The sequence below is a fragment of the Pongo pygmaeus genome, chromosome 1 (genome assembly GCF_028885625.2).
Source record: "Pongo pygmaeus isolate AG05252 chromosome 1, NHGRI_mPonPyg2-v2.0_pri, whole genome shotgun sequence".
In the NCBI taxonomy this organism is placed as follows: Eukaryota; Metazoa; Chordata; class Mammalia; order Primates; family Hominidae; genus Pongo; species Pongo pygmaeus.
The window spans coordinates 198329867-198354492 of record NC_072373.2 but is presented as its reverse complement, the minus strand read 5'-3'; the positions used below and the strand labels follow the sequence as shown (position 1 = coordinate 198354492).

The 24626-nt window shown below is 45.2% G+C and overlaps 3 pseudogenes; 1 reads left to right on the top strand and 2 right to left on the bottom strand.

Annotated features, from left to right (window-relative positions):
* The first annotated feature begins 13938 nt into the window (after positions 1-13938).
* Positions 13939-15290, top strand: LOC129006495 (Golgi SNAP receptor complex member 2-like; annotated as a pseudogene).
* A 475-nt stretch (positions 15291-15765) lies between these two features.
* Positions 15766-18282, bottom strand: LOC134737745 (leucine-rich repeat-containing protein 37A3-like; annotated as a pseudogene).
* On the bottom strand, positions 18252-19009 carry LOC129020345 (leucine-rich repeat-containing protein 37B-like; annotated as a pseudogene).
* Between the last annotated feature and the right edge of the window lie 5617 nt (positions 19010-24626).

Below are 24626 nucleotides of genomic sequence, written 5' to 3'. Positions count from 1 at the left end.
TCTTGCTTCTTCAGTAACCACGGCCTATCGTTCAATGTTGATTCTGATTTCAAGACATCTCTGCCTCGAGACAAAGTGGAAAACCACATGCCTTGCTCCAACTGCCACCAAGAAGAGTTCCTTTCTCTGCTGTCCTTCAGAGTGACCTTGCTCAGGCCATGACAGTCCATTTCTGGCTCATACCAGCACATTGTACAGAGCCATGCATAACACAGTTCACACTCGTTTCCTCTCATGTCACCTGGGTTGGAGTCTCTGGAGCAGTGTGCAGGAATGGGCACTGGGAGTAAGAACAGCCTGCTCATTGCACCTTCAGGGCTGTTTAGGCCACATTCTCTATGGGCCACTTTCACTTGAGAATTACTGAGTATTGGCGATCAGAAAACACCCAATTCATGATGGGCAGCTCAGGTTGCAACGTCACCTGGTGCTCTACGGTCAAGCATTCAGCCTACTAGAACTATTAGGAAAATCCTAGTAGGTACTATTAGGGCAAGTATGTCATCGAAGAGTACTTCAAATGTGATAATGAACAAATAAAACTTTGGTTCATGTTCTTCAAAAAAAAAAAAAAAGTAGCTACTAGCTACGAGTAGCTACTACTACTAAAACTCAGGAGCTATTTCTCAAAAGAAAAATACTCAGTGTGAATGAGGAACAGCTAACAGCTTTGCCTCCAAACTTTGAGGGCCTCTATGGTGATCCCTCTACCAATGTTTGCAATAGGCTCAGTATGGCATCATTTCCCTCAGACACTTTTTTTTTTTTTTTTTTGAGACAGAGTTTCACTCTTAGTTGCCCAGGCTGGAGTGCAATGGCGCAATCTCGGCTCACTGCACCTTCTGCCTCCCAGGTTCAAGCAATTCTCCTGCCTCAGCCTCCGAGTAGCTGAGATTACTGGCACCCGCCACCATGCCCGGCTAATTTTGTATTTTTAATAGAGATGGGGTTTCTCCATCTTGGTCAGGCTGGTGTCGAATTCCTGACCTCAGGTGATCCATCCGCCTCGGCCTCCTAAAGTGCTGGGATTACAGGTGTGAGCCACCGCACCTGGCCTTCCCTCAGACACTTTGACTGTGGATCTGTTCAGTTGTCAGGGCCAAATTGCTGAGCCTGGACCAGTTGGAGAGGCATCCTCTCTAACTCTGTGCCTTACTCAAACTTGGAGACTGGCAAATAGTTAGAAGGAGTTGGCTGGGTGTGGTGGCTAATGCCTATAATCCCAGCACTTTGGGAAGCCACGGCGGGCTGATTGCTTGAGGCCAAGAGTTCAAGACCAGCCTGGCCAACATGGCAAAACCGTGTCTTTGCTAAAAATAAAAGCAAAAAAATTATTAAAAAAAAAAAAAAAGAAGTAGTGTACCTAGTAATGTTTGTATGTTGCCCGCAAAATCCAAAGAGACCTATCAAGCATTGGGGTTCCTTCTTAGAGGAAGGAAGACTAAAGTGCAGCAACCTGTCCTTTGCTCTGGAGGGAATGTCCTGGTGTGTCTCAGACTGCGTGACTTCCAAAATTTTAATAAAATGGCAGGCTGCTATATTTTTGTTGGATTTATCTCCCATCCTTTTATACCCAATGTTTTCTACTTTTGGGGTTCTGTCAGCACGATGCCACCAAAATAGTGGAACAGCGTGACAGCCTGTAGGATGGAATGACAAATATTGGATTGACTCTTGACCTCTATGCCACCCTCCTTCTATTGGATGCATTGTAAAGTGAAATACCACATTTCCCAGAGTCCCTTGCAGCTAAGGTTCTGCTTGTGAACTAGGTTCCTTCAAGTAGGCACATCATGTGAGATTTGGGAAAGCAGACATGAGGCAGGAGTCACCTTTCTGCAGAAGTGGCTGCTGGCAGGAAATGCCTGCTTTAAATACATTGAGTTGTTTGTTTTCTGCACTGAACTGACTGATACAGATGATGGCAGAGCCAAAATTTCTACAGACCAAATTGGGGCACAGAGCAGAAGGGTTGGATTTTCTTCGAGGAAAGATTATAAAGCAAATTGCTTTTTTTTTTTTTTTTTTTTTTTTGAGACGGAGTCTCACTCTGTCACCCAAGCTGGAGTGGAGTGGCACCATCTGGGCTCACTGCAACTTCTGCCAGCCTCAGCCTCCCAAAGTGCTAGGATTACAGGTGCGAGCCACCATGCCTGGCCATAAAGCAAATTGCTGCTGCTGCTGCTTCTTTTTTTTTTTTTTTTTTCCATTGAGATGGAGTTTCAGTCTGTCATCCTCCAGGCTGGAGTGCAATGGCACGATCTTGGCTCACTGCAACGTCTACCTCCAGGGTTCAAGGAATTCCCTTGCCTCAGCCTCCCAAGTAGATGGGATTACAGGCACCCGCCACCATGCCCGGCTAATTTTTTGTATTTTTAGTAGAAACAAGGTTTCACCATGTTGGCCAGGCTGGTCTCAAACTACTGGCCTCAAATGATCCACCTGCCTCAGCCTCCCAAAGTGCTGGGATTACAAGCGTGAGGCACCGTGCCTGGCCACAAATTGCTTCTTATGTTCTCTGTCATATTGGAGAAAAATGCATTTGCTTGATCAAATTCTGGGAGTCATACTGATATACTCCCCCAAAAGCCACATCTGAAATAGCAGTGGCAACTGAGGCTGCCATTTGATTCAGTTTTCAATATTCCTCCACTTTCTTGAAGACCATCTGTCTCTTTCTCTATCTAAACTGAAGACATGGATATGGATGTGACAGAAGTCACCGCCTCTGCATATCTGAGGTCTTTGATGGTGGCATTAAACTTTGCAATGCTTTCAGAATTTTTTATTTTATTTTTATTAAAAAAATTTTTTTAGTTGCTCTCAGCATACCAGATTTTTTATTTTAATTTACATTTTGGTGGGAATGAAAAACTTTGATGAGTTCTACTTTGTTTTTCTCTTTTTTTTGAGATAGAGTCTCACTCTGTCACCCAGGCTGGAATGCAGTGTCATGATCTCAGCTTACTGCAACCTCTGCCTCCCGGGTTCAAGCGATTCTCCTGCTTCGGCCTCCTGAGTAGCTGGGATTACAGGCGTGCACCACCATTCCCAGCTAATTTTTGTATTTTTAGTAGAGACAGGGTTTTATCATGCTGCCCATGCTGTTTCAAATTCCTGGTCTCAAGTGATCTGCCAGCCTCAGCCTCTTAAAGTGTTGGGGGTTTACAGGCATGAGCCACTACATCCAGCTTGTTTTGTTTATTTATTTATTTATTTAGAGACAGAGTTTCACTCTCTCACTCAGGCTGAAGTACAGTGGTGCGATCTCAGCTCACTGCAACCTCTGCCCCTGGGTTCAAGCAATTCTCCTGCCTCAGCCTCCCGAGTAGCTTGGATTACGGGCACCTGCCACTTGGCTAATATTTGTATTTTTAGTAGAGATGGGGTTGCCCCATGTTGGCCAGGCTGGTCTCGAACTCCTGACCTCAGGTGATCTGCCTGCTTCAGCCTCCTAAAGTGCTAAGATTACAGGCGTGAGCCACCACGCCCGGCCTGTTCTTCTTGTAATAAAAGCTATTAACCTATGGTCTGGAAGCTAATGCAGGTTTCTGCCAGTATTTTAGGAAATTCCTTACAGTTATACAAACAAGGACAAAACTATCAGTTTTGGGAACTAGATCCACCCTAAAGTGGACTTTGGTCAAAACTCCATTTGTCACCTAAATCCCCACGCCTCCTGTTGTCCCTTGGTACTTAGCCTCTCAGTTGACCATCTGCCATCTGCCCTGTACTGCCAGAGCTAGGCACCAGCCAACAACACTTCCCAGACTCCACTGCTAGCTGGGTCCCAGTTACGTTGTGCCAATGGGAGGTGCTTGGTTATATTTGAAAGTGAGAAGAAGGGAGAAATTCTTAGGCTTTAGGAGGTGCCTTACCTTTAGCAGTGGTGGCTCTTCCAGCACTGTCAGTAGTGAGAGTGGGGTTGTTGGCTTCACCCCCAGGGTGGTTTCCTGGGCTCTGGAAAATGTCACATTTTACTCTTAGCTCCTTTGGCATTTCCAACATCTTTGTAAGCAAGTCCCTGCATTATATACATTTCTGCTTGAAATATGTTGAATGTTCTCTGTTTTTCTTATTGACACTTAATCATACATTTCTATAAGCCCACACTCTGACTGCTGAAGCCCAGAGGCATTGTGGGTCTCCAGGAATCAGTGTGGTTAGTTGTCTGATTGTCCCCAAGAGGTTTAGGTATTTATCTGTTGGGAAAGAACAGGAAAAAATGTTCATAGTATGAACTTGTGTTGCTGCTGCTGGATTTTTCCTTAAGCATCCTATACTCTTCCTTTAATCAATGGTCTGTGCACCTGTGAATTGATTCATGTATGGGAATTGAGTGAAAGATGAAAATTGTCTATTGTGTCAAAATAGACCTCTGTTTACTGGACATGGAGGTATTTTTGTTGTTTGTCTTGATATAAAAACTAAGTGGGAGGACGTGTGTGGTGGCTCACGCCTGTAATCCTAGCACTTTGGGAGGCCAAGGCAGGTGGATCGCTTGAGGTCAGGAGTTCAAGACCAGCCTGGCCAACAAGGTGAAACCCCATCTCTACTAAAAATACAAAAAATTAACCAGGTGTGGTGGCACATGACTGTAATCCCAGTTACTCGGGAGGCTGAGGCAGGAGAATCGCCTGATCCCAGGAGATGGAGGTTGCAGTGAGCCGAGATTGCACCACTGCACTCAAGCCTGGGTGACAGAGCAAGACTCTGACTCAAAAAACAAAAGAAAACGTTAAGTGGGAGTTGGGCACGGTGGCTCATGCCTGTAATCTCAGCACTTCGGGAGGCTGAGGCGGGTGGATTGCTTAAGCCCAGGAGCTCGAGACCAGCCTGGGCATCATGGCGAAATCCCATCTCTACAAAAAGTACAAAAATTTGCCAGGCATGGTGGTGCATGCCTGTAGTCCTAACTACCTGGGAGGCTGAGATGGGAAGATCACTTAAGCTCGGGAGGTTGAGGCTGTAATGAGTGAGCCGTGATTGCACCACTGCATTCCCGCCTAGGTGACAGAGTGAGACCCTGTCTCAAAAAAAAAAAAAAAAAAAAAAAGGTGAGGGAATTAGTAGGCCGTTCATAAGCAGTTGTTTCCAAAGATTTCTGTAGGTCTCACCACTCTGTTTTCATGTCAACCCTCTTGCTTACTGGTAACCCTTCCTCCTTTGTATTTGATGGGTAACTGTTGATACAGGAGTTAAGAAGAAATTACTTAGGCAGATCGTAAGGGCATGGGAGTCCTTGGTAAGTCTTCTCTTTTTCATGAAAAGCAGCCCCAAATCATTTTATAACAAAGAGCAGCCTGAAAGCTGGGAGCTTGCACAGGTGAATGCAGGCAGGAACTAAGGACTAGACATGTTCAAGATTGTGGCTCCATCCTCCCTTCTCTGTCAGCCATGGGTACTGTAAAGGAGTGGATAAGATGGCGCAGATCAACTGGAAAGCCCATTTGCTTAAGAAGATTGAGGTGAGGTGACCAGTCTTCCCTGTGCACTATGTAAACGTGATACCTGATCGAACCAATCTGTGGCTCTACATAAATCAGATACCGCCTCCTCAAACTGTATATAAAACTTGGCTTATTTGCCACCAGCCAGTCCTTTTCCACTTGGTCATTTTCTGCTAGGTTCTTTCTGCTCAGAGACCCCTTCCTCTGTGCAGGAAGCTGTTTCTTTCTCTTGTCTTCTACCTATTAAACTTCTGCTCCTAAACTCCTTGTGTTTGTCTGTGTCCTAAATTTTTTGGCCCGCAACAAAGAACCCAAGGGTATATACCCCAGACAACGCAGCTGCTTCATAATGGGGGCCTGTCTGGGATACCAAAGTACAACATTCATTGAAACGGTGAGTAAAGGAGCAGACTCCAACTCTGTCCTTTCATTCCAAGACTCTCAGTCTCCATTTTAGACCTTTCATGAAGGACAGCCATGGTGTGGGGCTGGAAGAAGTCCTGAGGCAACTGAGGGTTTCTGGCTGGGGCTACCCACCGGTGTTATCCAAAGGCTTCTGGACTGACCCCTGCTTCCAGCTGCCCCAGTGGGGTGTCGGCACCATGATCTCCAACTTTCCTTCATAATTTCCTCCTTCCTTGACCACATTTGTCATATCTCTTATCCTCTCTGTGTATGCAGTGTGCAGGAAGTTTTACACTTCAGGGAAGTAATCTCGTTTGGCAAGATCAGGGAATGTCGTAGTAACTGGGGATATAGCTCAGGGGAAGGTGTCTTTGTGATTTTCTAGGAACAGAGGGTTCCCCCCCAACAGTGAGCATGTCTGTCTGCGCTTGGTCTAGCGAGCATGGCATTTCCAGGTCTCTCTCTGCCCTTGGTCTGGAGAACACATGGCATGTCAATGTCAGTCTGCCCTTGGTCTAGAGAGCACTGGCGTTTCAAGGTAAACAGCGCCACCTAGTGGAATAGGGATCCTCTCCATGAGGCACATTGTTGGTCCTTCACTGAAACACCCTAGCCTCCCAATTCTCTCCCCTTTTTGTGCCTCTCTACTAAAAACCAGGCTTCATGCTACTTCTGTAAATGGGAAAATTCTGCCTTCAACAATTAGGGGTAAAATATCCTCCAAAACCAAATTTTAGTGTCAATACTGTCCCATCAACAGGAAAAGGGCCATTAAATCCCTACATTCTTTTAAGGCACCTATTCTGCCTCCAATTAGAGTGGTACTTAATTAGTAAGGGGATTTTAAGTTCAGAAGTTAACGAGAACCATTCTCTAAGGGTAAACGCTTCAGCGTGGGCCATAATAGCAGGATATAGAGTTCAATTTAGCACTCCCACTCCATTAAAGGGGCCTTGCGCAACTATTACATAGCTTTTCTTGAGATCCAATTTTTGGGGAGCCAGGTAGATCACACAAATCCAGAAAGTCAAAGGGAAATCACAGGCAGAGGTGATTTGGGTGAGTGTGACTAGCCCCAATTGCTTAGTTCCTCTGGTTCTATGGCTGGAGTTCATGCCTGCAACCATGGGTGGCATGTTCAACAAGGTGCTGGGACCAAGGAACCACGGAGGGAAAACATCAGGGGGACACCCCCACTGTCTTCGTCTCCACCCTGGGTCACACCAAAAGGAAGGAGACTAAAAGGATGCCTTTTTCTCACTTCTCTTTCTAGATAGGTACCATCTTCAGCCTGCACTCCCCTGGAATGCATTCTGAAGCACTGGGACTCCTTTCACCCTGAAACTTTAAAGAAAAAGTGGCTCATTTTCTTTTGCACAAGGGCATGGCCTTTTTATTAGACCTTTGCAAGTGTTACAAAATTAACTCAGCCCTTTTAGCAATCACATCTGGCATGACCAAAGAGAATAATGCCCCCAAATTAGAGAAGCAACTTCCGGGGGATCCATCTGAGGATCTCCCTTATTTGGGGCCCTTTCAAGTTCCCTTCTCATTACAGGACCTTAGGCAAATAAAGAGAGACTTAGGCCAATTTTCTGACAACCCCAATAGGTATATAGAAGCTTTCCAAAATGTAACTCAGGTATTTGACCTCTCATGGAGGGGTGTTATGCTGCTCCTAAGCCAAACCCTAATGACAGCTGAGAGGCAGGCAGCTCTGTAGGCAGCAGAGAAATTTGGAGATGAGGAATATGTCTCCCACAGTAGGCCTAAAAGGAAAAGAGAAAATAGGAAAGGCAAAAAAAACAGGGGAAACACCATTCCCAATAGAAAGAGAGGAAATACCTCTTGACAACCCTAACTGGAACCCCCAGACTTTTCTACAGTGTTTTTCCTTCTTTCACCGTTTATTTATTTTTATTATTTGTTATTTATTTATTTTTTATGAGATTGAGTTTCACTCTTGTTGCCCAGGCTGGAGTGAAGTGGCGTGATCTCAGCTCACTGCAACCTCTGCCTCCCGGGTTCAAGCGATTCTTCTCTCTCAGCCTCCTGAGTGGCTAGGATTACAGGCATGCACCACCAAGCCCAGCTGATATTTTGTATTTTTAGTAGAGATGGGGTTTCACCATGTTGGCCAGGCTGGTCTCAAACTCCTGACCTCAGGTGATCTGCCCACCTCGACCCACCAAAGTACTGGGATTACAGGCATGAGCCACTGTGCCTGGCCTACTTTCACAGTTTAAAATGGCTTTTTCATAATGTTCTTCCAAAGTGGGAAAAGTTAATTTCCCCAAACCTTAAAATGCTTGGCTTAGAGTTGAGCTAGGGGAAGGGAACCGAGAAGTCTGACATGCTGGCAAAAGGGTAGTTTTTTCTAACAGTCAAGTTTTGGCTTTTCTCTCCCTATGCAAACCAGCAAAAGGGATAATAAGGATCATTGTTTATATTCTCTGTAAAGTTTTAATTAATGAAGAAAAATTGTGAGGTTGGTCTTAAGCTGTAGCCATTCTGGTGTGCTTTGTGTGTCTTTCCACATGGTTCTGTTAAGAGAAAGGGTACCTTAGGTTCAGATGCAGACCATGGACCTCATAAGCCTACTGTTCAAGGCAGCCCAACAGAATGGTCAGTAATAAACTTGGCTACAGGTCTCTATCTTGTTTCATGTCCTTGGGATCATGACCTGTAACCACATGGCAATACTTTGTTTTAGTCGCCACCATTGTACATGATGGCTGTCTTCTTATGCTAAATCAGTTCCTGAGTGAGGGCCACAAAATCAGATAAGCCAGTTTGTCAACCTGGATGGTACCAGCTGATCTATCCAGGGGAGGGTTTAAAAATGTCTTCAGCACTGATCTTTTTTTTTTTTTTTAAGGTGGAGTCTCGCTCTGTCACCCAGGCTGGAGTGCAGTGGCGCCATCTCGGCTCACTGCAAGCTCCGCCTCCCAGGTTCACGGCATTCTCCTACCTCAGCCTCCCGAGTAGCTGGGACTACAGGCGCCCACCACCACACCCAGTTAATTTTTTTTTTGTTTGTATTTTTAGTAGAGATGGTGTTTCACCATGTTAGCCGGGATGGTCTTGATCTCCTGACCTCGTGATCTGCCCACCTCGGCCTCCCAAAGTGCTGGGATTACAGGTGTGAGCCACTGCACCCGGCCAGCACTGATCTTGAGAGCAGTTTAGGGAGAGTCAAAATCTTGTAGGCTCCAGCTGTGTGACTTCTAGGCCATGGTTTTTAATCTTGTGGCTAGTTTCCTGGTCTGGTACCCAGGCAAGAAGGAAGTAAATCTTAAGAAGGGGCTGTCATCATCTTTATTTTAGACTATAACCTCTAAACCAGGCTCCTCCCAAAGTTGATTTGGTCTACGCCCAGGGATAAGCAAGGAAAGCTTGGGGGCTGGAAACAAAATGGAGTTGGTTGGGTTGGATCTCTTTCACTATCTTAGTCACAATTTTGAAATGACAGTTTCAAAAACCGCCTATCACCCCTATAAAAATACCTTGTACACATGCACTCATGGTTAAGTCATAACCTAATTAAGGCTTGTCGATTTCACCTGTGAGGTTACTGTTTGTAAATTTCAAAAGCCAAAAATCTTAACTGCTTGAGGTGGCTAATGTCAAGTTACAAGGGATTTAAAAGGATTTTCTTAAAGAGTACTCAGGTTAATTAAAAGTGGATATTCAAGTTATAGGTATATTTTAATGGCCTTTATGTTTTTCTCTTTTTGGATCTTGTTTTTCTGGAAAAACAAGAAAACAAAAAACTCTTGTTTTTTCCTTCTCAGTTGACTGAATTATTAGTCTACCTTTTTTATCTTGCCACTTGTAATGCACAATGAGAGGCTCTAAGATAACTTCTGGTAGCATGGGATTCCTTGGGAAAACAGAGGAGGCGCCACAGACCCTGTTTTGGGAGAAAAACCTGTTTTCCCCATGAAACCCCAGGAACTAGAAGCAGATATTCTCTCTCAAAATCAAAGGCTCTGGTCTGTTTTGCATTATGTTATCCGACAGTTTTGAGTTTTGGGGGTATCAAATTACATTAGGAGAGAGGTTCGGTGTGTAATAACTAGGTAGGAAATACACTTTAAGGGATGGCTAATAGTGGTTATAAATCAGAGAAGCATGCTCTTGGTCACCTGAAAGATATAGAAACATTCCCCCTACCCCCACAATGAGAGATGAGACTCCCATGGGGGATGGGCTACTTACAAAATAAGTTGATTGGCTTTGGGTTGCCTTGCAATGAAATGCACAGTAGAAGCACTGCTCTGTCTTCTCCCATAGTATCTCTCCTATTTGGGGGATCCAAGATCCAACGTCAAATGGCACTCTTAATTTTGAGGATCTGTCTTTGCCTTCAGCTGTGCCTGCTTATTATGCTCTAGAAATGCATGCCTTCCTGGCCCTGTTCCTCCAGGGCCACCACCCTGAAGCCAATAATTTAATTAAGAAACCAGCAAATAAAAAATCTTACAAGTGCTGAATCTTCTGTCTGTGTTGCTATATATGTTTTGTGTGTAATGTCTATAAAAAGAGCTCTAATTGATTGGCTGAAAGAAAAATAAGGGCTTAAATCAAATATTTTTTAGTTCACATGACTTTAATCTTTAAGAAATTAGTCATAAGGATTATTGGTAAAATGCAAATAGGTGGTCTAATACATACAACTTAGATACTAGGTTTGCTAAATGTTCCAAGGTTGTATACTGCCTGCTTTGCAGATGGGTAAGGCCTGGGACACGTGGAGTTAGATGCTGGCAAGAGTCAGACCTTATCTGCACTTCTGTCTGGGCCCTAGGCTCCACTCTTGGTTCATAATTAAAATCGCTTACTAACCAGGTTTTTCACCGAAAGTAAAAGTTGCTAAGAGTTAACAGTGCAGCATGTATTTGAGATCACTAAACAGTTTTACATGCAAGGCATATAAAAATAGTAAAATGTGTTTTTTAGTAAAGATTGTAAGAAATCATGGAAATGTAAATTTTGCCCTGGTATGAGGGATTATGTTAAATTTGATAAGAGAGCTAGAGGTTTAAGCAAGTTATAGAAAGATCGTAAAAATTAACCTTGCAAAAAATGTGTAAAAATTAACTGAATTCAAAAGGGTATTATATGGTTTTTTCATAAATTGAGCATTGAAATAAAAGCACAGCAAGGTTGTCTTAAGACACTAATCTGCCCTTTAGCAAAAGGGGTTATAAAGGGTTTGTAAAGATTTCACCTCGTGGTCAAATTGACCACCTCATGGTCAATAGATAGAATTGTCTATAAGGTTTCATTTAAAGAAATTGGGGTTAACATTAACAAACTAATGCAAGGATAAAATTTGTCTTTAAGTAGAATTTTTATGTAATAGTAAAGGCTAATGAATGGTTTTTGCCTTCTGAGTCATCATTTTGACAAAATAAATAATTTATGGCATTCTAGAATTCTATTTCATAACATCAAGTGTTTTAAACCTCTAACACTTAACAGGCATCCCAAAATCAAACTTCAAGTTTCAAAATTGTCTTTCCTGATGCCTGGCTTTCTGGATGGTTCAGAGGGCCCCTGAATCATCCAGAGAAGAGGTAAACAGGATTATTTGACATGTTTAGTCACATGAGATTGCCAAAATGATGTCCAAGCTTCTTTTTTTTTTTTGAGATGGAGTTTTGCTTTTGTTGCTCAGGCTGGAGCATGATGGCGCGATCTTGGCTCACTGCAACCTCTGCCTCCTGGGTTCAAGTGATTCTCCTACCTCAGCCTCCCAAGTAGCTGAGATTACAGGCATGTGCCACTGCACCTGGCTAATTTTTTGTATTTTTAATAGAGACGAGGTTTCTCCATGTTGGTCAGGCTGGTCTCGAACTCCTGACCTCAGGTTATCCACCAACCTTGGCCTCCCAAAGTGCTGGGATTACAGGCCTGAGCCACCATGCCCAGCTGATGTCCAATCTTCTTTAAGTTATATTTTGGTGAATTATACTAATAGATGTTCCAAAATTATACGGGATTTCTAAAATTCTAATGTCTGAGTATATGCTATCAATCATAATTAAGGTTGTTATGTTAAGTTATTGTAAACCACAAAGATAACTAAACTTCTTTGTCAGTCATGTTTTTAACTGTAACTACCCTGGAAATTTTGTCATTCACAGATAATTGTTGTGTTGCTTTGTTCCTTCTCAAAAGATGGGTTATAATCAAGCTATAAGACTTTAACAGGTGTTCTCAAAGGCAGATTTTTAATAGCTTTGAAGATTGTAACATTGGAATAGGGAAAGAATGTATGGGACTCATGAAGAACTGAAATGTTCACAAATGTCAAACAAAACAAGTGCTAACTAAATGGACTGCACTCAGAAAGTTAAAGCAACCTTTTTGACTTTTGCTTGAAATATTGCTGATCCTTGTTTTGTTTTTCAGAGTCAAGGAAACGTATTTTGAATGATTTATAGCCTTATATAATTGAGTAAGGCATACTCTTGTGAACAAAATTTGGAGCATGTTTCTCTCTGCCTGGTTCCTCTAGAATTTGGAAACTACCTGCGAGTATTCTTAACTTATGACAATATAGCTGTTTGCATCGGTGCAATAAGAATCCATTTTTCTTTTGCAACAGGACACAGTTGGAAAAACTGGTTATTTTACCAAGGCTTTGACTGGAAGGGTATCCTTTCCTTTAAGGAGTCAATCTTGACTTGCTGAGCTTATAAAAGCCCCATGGGGAGAACAAGGCCTCATACCTTGTCTGCACAGTTCCCACACACAGTTCCTAACCTGTGGTCAGTAAAGAATGTCACTTTCTAACAGGTCCAGGAGCTCCAAGTTTATCTTGGGACCTTATGAGAAAAGGATCACCCAACTCACAGGTATTTGAGGATACAAACCCATGGCTGGGCTCAGCTTTAAAAGGTCTTATCTGAGATTCCTTGTGGAACAGAATTCCATCAAAACCAGTCCAAAAGGCTTATGTTGAAATAACTATTCTTGCTGCACTTTATGCAAATAACCAGGCCAAGTATAAAACTAAAGTTTATTCTATGAACAACACAGTCCTATCATAATTTGTTTTTACCAAAAATGAGGACTAGAGAGAGAAATTATGCTTCCAAGCTTATCATATGTCATTAAATCCTAGTCTCATTAATTGTTTTTAAGCTTTTTGCCTATGTTTTAGACTAACCCTTCTTATTCCTGTGGATCAAGTGGAGATCTTCTGCAGCTTGGAAGAAGCAAAAAGGGATGGGTAATGTGAATATCTGGATCAATATGCTAGTTCTGGGCAATTATCCTGCAAATTCTGCCAGGTAATGAAAGTGAGTAGGGTGCCCATAATCCAGAGGTTTCTTTGTTTGGGAAAATAAAACCAAGGAACTTCATAGACCCCCAAAGTGAAATTCTATATCTTGGTAAGTAAAATTTTACATGGAGATAATCTAGTACATCACCCTTGCAGAAATTGCTATACTCATTCTACTAATTGCAGTAGAGCTATACACAGTAGCACCTTCTAACTGAAATATTGGACAGAGAGTTTCCATCGTTGTAGTATTTTGCTTAATTATTATCCTTATAACAGGGATAATAGTTACCAACAAAAAGGACGCGTGAAAGTTTTACTATCACCGAGTCTGCTAGGACTTTTTATTGGGTTTAGTGATACATCACACCCTTTAGCTCCTACAATATCAGCCATGGCCTATTTGTACAAAAAGACTAATTCTTGGGTCTGTCCTGAGCAATTTGCTCAGTTCAATAACACTAAGGAAACTGCACTATAGTAGCAATTGTCCCCAACCTATTATTTTTAAATTGCACTGACATGGAATCGCACTGACATGAGAATATCCTCATGATGACTCTTGAATTGGAAAAACTAGCTATCAGCTTCCCAGTTTGCACAATTAATCAAGAAATAATGTGGGGTCACTGGCACAAATGATGAGGCATCTCTGGGAAGTTTAACTTCCTATCTGTCCAATCTCTTGCCCCACATCATCTGAGGACATCCTTAACCTAGGTCCTTTTTAGAAAGTGCACTATCTTGGAAGCCAGAGCTGCAGCCAGGTCAAGCTGGACTGGTGACATGGAGCCCCTGTACCAGAAAACCCACAAGCAGGTCCATGAGATCCAGTCTCGCATGGAACGCCTGGAGATGGCAGACGAGCAGTTTGCACACTTAGTAGAAAATGAAATCCAAGCAAGCACAGACCAGATATTCAGGGGTCTAGAACATCTGGAGATTTTGTCCAGCAAGGAGCCCCCTAACAAAGGCAGAATACCAAACTTCAGGTTGACCGGTTAAAGTATGATGTTCAGCACCTGCAGACTGCTCTCAGAAACTTCCAGCATCGACACTATACAAGGGAGCAGCAGGAAAGACAGCAAGAAGAGCTTCTCAAAACTTCACCACTAACAATTCTCAATCGCAATCCTCTGACAATGTTGAAGATTCGTATCTGTTTAAATTGCCGGCATTGCCAGGTGCGGTGGCTCATGCCTGTAATCCCAGCACTTTGGGAGGCCGAGGCAGGAGGATCACCTGAGGTCAGGAGTTCGAGACCAGCCTGGCCAACATGGAGAAACCCCGTCTCTACTAAAAATACAAAATTAGCTGGGCGTTGTGATGCATGCCTGTAATCCCAGCTACTCGGGAGGCTGAGACAGGAGAATGGCTTGAACCTGGGAGGCAGAGGTTGCGGTGAGCTGAGATCGTGCCATTGCACTCCAGCCTGGGCAACAAGAGCATAACTCCATCTCAAAAAAAAAAAAATTGCCAGCATTAAAATATCTAGACATTGGAACAACACAAGTCCCATTACAACAATTGAGAATATCCTCGTGATGACTCTTGAATTGGGAAAACTAGCTATCAGCCTCTCAGTTTGCACAATTAATCAAGAAATAATGTGGGGTCACTGGCACAAATGATGAAGCATCTCCAGGAAGTTTAACTTCCTATCTGTCCAATCTCTTGAGCAGATAATGACAGTTAGTTACTTTGTTTTGTTTGTTTGTTTGTTTGTTTTTTGAGACAAAGTCTCGCTCTGCTGCCCAGGCTGGAGTGCAGTGGCGCGATCTCGGCTCACTGCAACCTCTGCCTCCCAGGTTCTAGCAATTCACCTGCCTCAGCCTCCCGAGTAGCTGGGATTACAGGTGCCCACGACTACACCCGGCTAATTTTTGTAGTATTAGTAGAGACGGGGTTTCACCATGTTGGCCAGGCTAGTCTTGAACTCCTGACCTCAGATGATCTATCTGCCTTTGCCTCCCAAAATACTGGGATTACCGGGATGAGCCACTGTGCCCAGCCAGTTAATTACTTTGGATGTGTCTCTAAAACCTGAGTTGGGGCCTTCTGTAGGACTGGAGATGGTTCAACCTTCTCAGGTGGCTCTGATGGCTGAGCTGGTATCTCCCGTTGCAGTAGAGGACTGACCTCTTCGGTGGACTTTGGAGGACGACCTGAGGCTTCCTGCTGGGTTGCAGATGGTTCAACCTCCTTAGGGGGCTCTGGTGGCTCAGCTGGGAACTCTTGCGGGACTGGAAAAGGTTCTGCTTCCTTAGGAGGATCTGGAGTCTGAGCTGTGGCCTCTTGCTGGGCTGGAGATTCAATCCGTTCAAGAGAATCCAGAGGTGGGGAAGGGGTATAAGGCTAGGTTAGAGAAAAGTCAGCCTGCTCAGTGGGAATTGGAGGATTGTCCTGCTGGAATGGAGAAGGTTCAACCTCGATAGTGACTGCTGTAGGTATGGTAAGCTCCATATCCACATTTTTAACTGTGGTATTAGTTGTAAGGTCAGCCGAGGAAAAGGACAAGGAGACCCAAAGTCAGGTGGGCAGGTTTTTATTGTCCTGCCGGGCTGCTCCTTGACTAGCAGAGGAGACAGCCCTGCTTACAGGCTGCAGCAGGGCTTTACAGGGCAAGGAACTGGGTCGGGGTGTGTGAACTGAGTTGGGAGCAGGTGTTCTGCCTGCTTCCTGGAGATGTTTTTGCCAGCTTTGTTAAGCGAGGTTAGCAGACATGTTAACCGCGTACTGTAACTGTTTGCCAGTTTAGCTGAAATCTTCTGGACAGTTACTGGAGGGCTCAGTGAAGGGGGTTTGTCTTTTGCCCTGAGGTAGCTGTGTGGAGAGCACAAGGGACTGTATTGTAAGGTCTGTGGGAAGGAAAGAGAACAGTCTGGTGACCCTAGCATTAGTCAAAGTTGAATTACTTCTGAATATTGAAGACAGATCTAGAGTTGAAAATACCATCTCATCATTCAATGAACTTAAAGTCTGAGGAGAGCTGAGTTGGAGGCTGAGTTGTGGGCTGTTGATGGACTGGAGGAAGTTCATCATTTTCAGGGGTATTTAGCTGCTGAATTATAATCTCTTGCTGGTCTTTCAAATGTTGAAACTGCTCAGGGGACATTAAGGACTGAGCTGGGACCCCCTGTTGTGTTAAATTTCAACCTGATTAGTGAACTCTGGAGTCATGGAAACCATGTGATCCGCAGGTTTAACAGTGACATTGTGCAATGTTGGAGGCTGAACTTGATCATGACTTAGAGGAGAAACTATTACCTCATGATGCTCTGGACATTGAGCTACAACTTCATTAGGGGGCTCTGAAGGCTGAGTTGGGGCTTCTTGGTGGGTTGGAGAAGACTCAACCTCCTCAGGGGTCTGTGGATGCTCAGCTGCAACCTCCTGCTGGGTTAGAAAGGGGTTCTCATCCTTGATAGGCTCTGGAGATTGAAGTCTACTGTTTAACTGGTAAAGGTCCAGCCTCTTCTGATGACTCTGGAGGCAGAGATGGGCCCCCATGCTGGGTGGTGGAAGGTTCTGCATCATTAACTGGCCCTGAGAGCTGAGCTGTAGCCTCCTGGTGGATTGGAGAAGTTTCCACCTCTTCAGTAGGCTACGTTGCTATGGCGAGCTGCATATCTGGAGACTTAACAGTGACATTGGGCAAATCTGAATGCTGAGCTTGAGATAAAACTGTTAATTCATGATGTCTGGAGGCTGAGCTGGGATCTCCTCCTGGGTGGGAGAAGGTTCAACCTCTCCAGAAGACTCACAAGGCTGAGCTGGCTGCTCCTGCTCTCTGGAGAAGGTTCAGGCTCCACAGGAGGACCTGGAGGCTCAGCTAGGGCCTCCTTTTGGGTTGCAGAAGGTTCTACCTCCTCTGGAGACTGGGATGGGGCCTCCTGCTGGGCTACCAAGAAGATTCAGTCTCCTCAGTAGGCTCTGAGGTTATAGTAACCTCTGCATCTGCAGGTTTAACTATAACAGTGGGCAAGTTATAATGAGCTTGATCCTCACAAGGAGGGTGAAGTGTCACCTCATGATTCGGTGGAGTTTGAGCTGCACTCTCCACAGAGGACTCTGGAGGCTGAGCTGGGGCCTCCTGCTGGGTCTGAGAAGGTTCACCTCCCTAGGAAATTCAGAATGCTGAGCTGGCTTCTCCTGCTCACTGGGGAAAGTTCAGCCTCCACAGGAGGACCTGGAGGCTCAGCTGGGGTCCCTTGGTGGGTTGCAGAAGGTTTCGTCTCCTCAGGGTGCTCTGGTGTCTGAGCTGGGTCCTCTAATTGGGTTGAGGAAGAGTCCACCTCCTCAGGGTGCTCTGGAGGCTGAGCTGTGGCCTGTTCCTGGCTTGACGTAAGTTCCTTACCTGGCTCTGGAGTTACTGTAAGCTCCACATCCACAGGTTTGACTGTGACACTGGGCAAGTGTGAGTGCTGAGCTTCACTCCAACTTTTTTTTTTTCTTTTTGAGACGGAGTCTTGCTCTGTTGCCCAGGCTGGAGTGCAGTGGCGTGATCTCAGCTCACTGCAACCTCTGCCTCCCGGGTTCAAGCAATTCTCCTGCCTAAGCCTCCCGAGTAGCTGGGATTACAGGCGTCCGCCACCACGCCCGGCTAATTTTGTATTTTTAGTAGAGATGGGGTTTCACCATATTGGCCAGGCTGGTCTCTTGGCCAGGCTGGTCTCAAAATCCTGACCTTGTGATCCTCCCACCTCAGCCTCCCATGTTGGGATTACAGGCATGAGCCATCGTGCCTGGCTGGTTCACTCCAACTTTTAAATAGAACATTTACCTCATAATGTATTGGTGGCTGAGCTACAATCTCTTCAGAGGTAGGTAGCTGCTGTGCTGGGGCCTCCTGCTCTGTTGAAGTAGAATGGACCCTCTCAAGGGACTGTGAAGGCAGAGCTGGGGCCTCCTGCTGGGTTGAAGAAGGTTCTACCTCCCCAGGGAGCTGTGGAAGCTGCTCTGGGGCTTCTTGCTGGGGTGAAGAGGACTGGATCTCTTCAAGGTCTCTGGATTCTGAGTTTCGGGCTCTAGATGAAATTGAAAAAGTCCAACTTGCTCAGGGGGCCCTGGAGGCTCATCTGAGTTCACCTGGAGTTCTGGGGACAGGGTGCCTGGATACAGTATATCCATACTTGAATCTAAATATCCTGCAAAGTTTGTTTCTGACGCAAGGTTTTTATACAAATCGGTGTGGAGTTCCAGCCACAACCTTAGCAAGCCTCCGATGCTGAGCTAGACCTTTCTTCAGGTTCTTGGGCCAAACAATAAGGTTCGTTGCTTTTGAATTCTATCTAGAGGTAGAACAAGTATTTCACATGCCTGATGATCTGCAGCCTGATCTAGATTTGCAGTTTTAATCATACTTTTGAGACGAAAAGGCCGAGCTAGGGCCTGGTTCTGATCCCAGTCCAGCATTGGGACCACCTCTGGGAGCCTTTCTCGCCGAGTCAGCTTGTCATTCAGATCCTGGTGTGCAGCAACGAACTGCTCTGGCCACGCGGGCACCTCTCCAGCTGTATCCGTGTCCAGGAATGGAACCAAAGTCTTGGTCAAAGTCTCAGTCGATTCCTGAGGCAGAGCTGACATCTGGGAGGAAGCAGAGGACCCCAGGTCTGCGTGGTGGGGGGAGGGTAAGCGCATGGGGCGATTCGGGTGGAAGATTGGAGGAGCGGGAAGACAAGGGCTCATCGGCCACAGGGCGTCGGAGATCAGCTGCAGCGGGTCCTGGACCCATTCCAGAGGCTGAGCCCCCTGGACGAGTAGCCACAATAGTTGCTACGTGAGGAGGGGGCCTTGGGAGCCAGAGATACAGCCGGGACATGACATGCGCTGGCGCCGCGCACACAGCTGGAGCCATTCTGGCAGCCTCAAGACGCTTAGCACCCCTAGCAACCGTGGGCACCGCCCCGTCCTTTATAAGCAACCTTTATTAGGCTGAGGTCTAGATCGTCACCAGGGCGATCTCATCCCACAATCCTGCCCACGCCTCCCTTCTCGCCCCGCCCCGCCCCGCCCCGCAGGAACACTCCTCCCCTCCCCTAAGCGAGGAAGGATTTGGGCAGCAGACCTTGGTGGTCTCAAGACTCCAGCAGCCTATTGTGGTGGTGGTGGTGGTTGGTGGTGGTGGTGGGGTAGGGTGGGGTGGGGTGCAGGCGCGGCAGAGCTTCCCAAGGAAGTCAAGGGACCTCACCTCGGGATATTCAGACGTGCTAGTCCAGTTCTGGCAGCCTGAATTCTTTCTCCTCCAAGCTGAAATCCGAGAGATACTCTTCCTCCTCTTGGCCAATACGGCTTCCAGGGAAAACAACTGACCTGCAAAATCTGCGCCAGTTAGGGTGGCAGGCAGAACACACGTTATGGTCATTTATTCCAAAATGTTGCCATTTTCGCTAAACTTTCGATATCCTCTGTTGCATGTTTGATAATTAATTCACCACCCTATTAGGTACGGGCTGCCAGGGAACAAGCGAGGACTCCAAATTTTCTGTAGGAGGGGTTTTGGGGGGTGGGCAATTCAATCTGAGAGAGAAGGCCTTAATCTGAGTGAATAGCCCTTTGCACTAGCCTGGGAGGAGGCCGAACTGTCATCCTGCCTTGACTTAACACAGCCTTTACCCTAGAAGCTACAGCGCCACTCTTCAGAGGTCTACCCTATGTGCACACATGGAGAAGACGCTTAGGTTGTTAAAGTCAACATGTTAAATAATTTCCTGAAATGCGACTATAACTAGAACTCAGCTGGCTTCCCCCACAGCCATTCTTACCTATTTTATTACTCATTGTCTGGCATAATCACAAAGTGCTATGGATTGTTGTGCTTCCACAGCTCGTAATGTTGCCTTCCATCCTCCTTGCATCATCATGGAAATATTAAGTGCTGACCTTTCAAGGAGAGGAATACCAGCAAACCGGAAGAGGCCTCTGGTTATGGAATTCCCCATCCATGGTCTTTCTAAGATGAGATTGTCATGTGCATGCCCTCACAATCTTCTCTTTCAGTTAAATCTCCACATGAGGGCACGGAAATGATAGGTCTAGATTTGCAGTTACTGATACCTACCTTTTAGGGTTTTTTGATGATTTAATTTGATAATGAATGTGCACTGCTTTGCAAACAGTGAGCTTTCAATAAAAGGTACCTATTGTAATTCTCAGAAAAAAAAGTGCACTATCTTGAATACGCCGAGCAAAGAGACCTATCATTTCCGTGCCCTCATGTGGAGATTTAACTGAAAGAGAAGATTGGGAGGGCATGCACATGACAATCTCATCTTAGAAAGACGATGGATGGGGAATTCCATAACCAGAGACCTCTTCCGGTTTACTGGTATTCCTCTCCTTGAAAGGTCAGCACTTAATATTTCCATGATGACGCAACGAGGTTGGAAGGCAACATTATGAGCTGTGGAAGCACAACAATCCATAGACTCTTTAGCTTCAGTAGGAACACAGAATAGACTGGCCCTCGATGTCCTTACAGCAAAGGTGGGGTACCTGTGCAGTCTTAAATGAAACATGCTGCTTCTGGATAAACACCTCCAGTCAAGTAGAAGAAAACTTACAGATGCTTAAAGATCAAGTAAAAATCATTGACAGGTTAAGAGAAAATGCAGGCTCCAGCCCTGGATGGCTACAGTCCCTCTTTAATGAATTCCAGTCTTCTTTGTGGAACTGGTTAGCTCCATTACTAAGCCCTCTCTTGCTCATGTGACCTTGTCTGCTCAATATTATAACTCAAATTCTTTCCTCTTGCCTAGAAGCAATCAAACTCCAGATGCTGCTGCAGCATTTGGACTATGCATGGGCACTGCTGCTGCTGAACTATGCATGGGCACGCCTTCCTTCCAAGGACCCTTAGATAGACCTCAGGAGGAGTCCTAGCTGCTGTTCCCCACATGACACCCCTTTTCAGAAGGAAGTAGCCAGAAAGAGTCATTGCCCAACACCCCTTAACAGCAGTTAGGGTTACCACTCCAGAGCGGGGAATGATACAGGAGTTAAGAAGAAATTACTTAGGCAGATAGTAAAGGTATGGGAGTCCTCAGTAAGGCTTTTCTTTTTAATGAAAAGCAGCCCCAAATCATTAAATCACTTTCTTTCTTTCTTTTTTTTTTTTTTTTTTTGAGACAGAGTCTCGCTCTGCGGCCCAGGCTAGAGTGCAGTGGTGCAATCTCAGCTCACTGCAACCTCCGCCTCCCAGGTTCAAGTGATTCTCATGTCTCAGCCTCCTGAGTAGCTGGGACTACAGGTGTGTGCAACCACGCCCGGCTAATTTTTGTAATTTTAGTAGAGTCGGGGTTTCACCTTGTTGGCCAGGCTGGTCTCGAACTCCTGACCTCAAGTGATCTGCTGGCCTCAGCCTCCCAAAGTGCCAGGATTACAGGTGTAAGCCACTGTGCCCGGCCCTCCAAATCATTTTCTAACAAAGAGCAGCCTGCAAGCTGGGAGCTTGCATGGGTGAATGCCGGCAGGAAGGAACTAAGGACTAGACATGTTTAAGATGGCAGCTCCATCTTCCCTTCTCTGCCAGCCACGTGTATTGTAAAGGAGCAGACATGATGGTGCCAATCAACTGGAAAGCCTATTTGCATAATAAGATTAAGATGAGGCAACCAGTCTTCCCTGTGCACTATGTAAATGTCATACCTGATTGAACCAATTAAGCCCTACATAAATCAGACACCTCCTCCTCAAACTGGACTATAAAACTCAGTGCATTCATCGACAGCCAGTCTTTTTCCACTCGGTCCTTTCCGCTTGGAGACCCCTTCCTCCATGGAGGAGGCTGTTTCTCTTTCTCTTCTCTTCTACCTATTAAACCTCCACTCCTAAACATGTGTGGGTCCGTGTCCTAAATTTTCCTGGCACACAACAATGAACCCCAGGGTATATACACCAGATGATGTAGCTGCTTCACTGTCACCTCATGGCCTCTAACAACCCAGAATCCTCCCATCCTCCTTGAGGTCAGAGCCATTGCAATGGTGAACCCATCCACAACTATTCTGGGCTTAGAGAGGATGGTCAGGAAAGTGCTTTTTAATGATTTTGGCACTTTCTTCATCAATTGTCCTCTAGCTTTGGTAATGAAAGTGAATTCTGGGCCTTTTCAAGGAATATAATTATTGGGTTGCTCAGCAACATACATATATAGATTCAGTAAATCATTCTTGCCTCTTGAGGTCTTTAAATTTCTTCCTCTAATTTATGTCAAGAGACTTCCACTGTTGTACAAATTGATGATGGGCCAGAATCATATCCAGGTTTGCATAAACTAACACTTCGAATTTCTGCAATAATGGTTGCCAGCTGTCAGTGGGAGAGCATCGGATGCAGAATCGCCAGTAAGTACACTCGAATCAATAAATTCATTTTGATCTAAAATTATATTCAGATTTTCCTTAGTTGAGAACCTTCCAAATCCACTTCCATAAATAGTCCCCTGCCCTCTCATTAAATAAAGTAGCAAATTCCTGTAATTTTTTTATTTGGGAAGACCTATTCTGCCCTATATTTGTCTACTTTTCAACCCCTAGGACATGCTAGGTGTGGACTTTAGTTCTGGCTAAAGGGCAAAAAGGGACCTGTTTTCTCCAGCAATTAGGATAATTTTCCCAATTAAAGGAGGATCAAATTCTTCAGTAAATTCTTCAGGCAAAGGAGAAGGGAACACTTTCTTTCTTTTTTCTTTTTTTTATTTTTGAGACGGAGTCTCGCTCTGTCGCCCAGGCTGGAGTGCAGTGGCGCCATCTCAGCTCACTGCAAGCGCTGCCTCCCAGGTTCACGCCATTCTCCTGCCTCAGCCTCCCAAGTAGCTGGGACTACAGATGTCTGCCACCACACCCTACTAATTTTTTGTATTTTTAGTAGAGACAGGGTTTCACCGTGTTAGCCAGGATGGTCTCAATCTCATGACCTCAGGTGATCCACCCGCCTCGGCCTCCCAAAATGCTGGGATTACAGGCATGAACCACCACACCTGGCCGGGAACACTTTCTTAGGGCTCAGTAGACAACTCTCAGTAGACAACTCTCTCATTGCATCTCTACTCTCAGTAGACAATTCTCACTAAGAAATCTAACCTAGTCTTGGCTGGGCACAGTGGCTCACATCTGTAATCCCAGGACTTTGAGAGGCTGAGGTGGGTAGATTGCTTGAGCTCAGGAGTACAAGACAAGCCTGGGCAACATGGCAAAACCTTGTCTCTAGAAGAAATATAAAAATTAGCCAGATGTGGTGGTACGCACCTGAAGCCCCAGCTACTGGGGAGGCTGAAGTGGGAGAATCGCTTGAGCCCAGGAGGTCCAGGCTGCACTGAGCCATGATTGGGCCACTGCACTCCAGCCTGGGCAACAGAGTAAGACCCTGTCTAAATAAATAAAAATAAAATAAAATAAAATAAATAAATAAATAAACAAATTCCATGTGCCAGAACATTGTGGCTGAGGGCAATCTTCAGAGCCTCTTGTAAAGCAGTATTGATGTCCACAACAACTCCTGCAGCAATGCCTTCCTCGCCGTGGTGGTGGGTTACAGGTGAAGCCAAATCTTCAATGCACGCAAGCCTCTGCCTCTGCGTCACTACACAGCAGCAGAGAAAGTTTTCTATGCTTTTTTAAAAAGTTGAAGTAAAAGTCATGCAACATACAATTAACTATTTTAAAGTGTACAATTCAGTGGCATTTAGTGTATTCACAATGTTGTACACCAGCAACTCTCCTTAGTTTCAACTTTTTTTTTTTTTTTTTTTTTTTTTTTGAGACAGAGTCTTGCTCTGTCACCCAGGCTGGAGTGCAGTGGTGAAATCTCAGTTTACTGCAACATCCACTTCCCAGGTTCAAGCGATTCTCCTGCCTTGGCCTCCCAGGTAATGGGGATTACAGGTGCCTGACACCATGCCCGGCTAATTTTTTGTATTTTTAGTAGAGATGGGGTTTTACCATGTTATCCAGGCTGATCTTAAACTCTTGACTTCAGGTGATCTGCCCTCCTCAGTCCTCCTAAGGGCTGGCCTTACAGGCGTGAGCCACTGTGCCTGGCCCATTTCAACATTTTTTACTACCCTAGAAAAACACCCCATCCCCATTAAGTAATTATTGCTCATTTCCCCCTCCCCCATGCCTTGTTAACTGCTAATCGTCTTTCTGTCTCTATGGATTTGCCTATTCTGGATATATCATGTGTGACGTTAATTTTATGTGTCAACTTGACTGGATCAGGGGATCCCCAGACATCTGGTTAGACATTATTTCTGGGTGTGTCTTTAAGGGTGTTTCCAGATGAGATTAGCATTTGAATCTCCAGACTCAGTCAAACAGCTTGCCTTCCCCAGTGTGGGTAGGCATAATCTAATTTGTTGAGGGCCTAAATAGAACAAAAGTCAGAGCATGGAAGAAGTCAGTGTCAGGCCTCTGAGCCCAAGCTAAGCCATCATATCCCCTGTGACCTGCATGTACACATCTAGATGGCTGGTT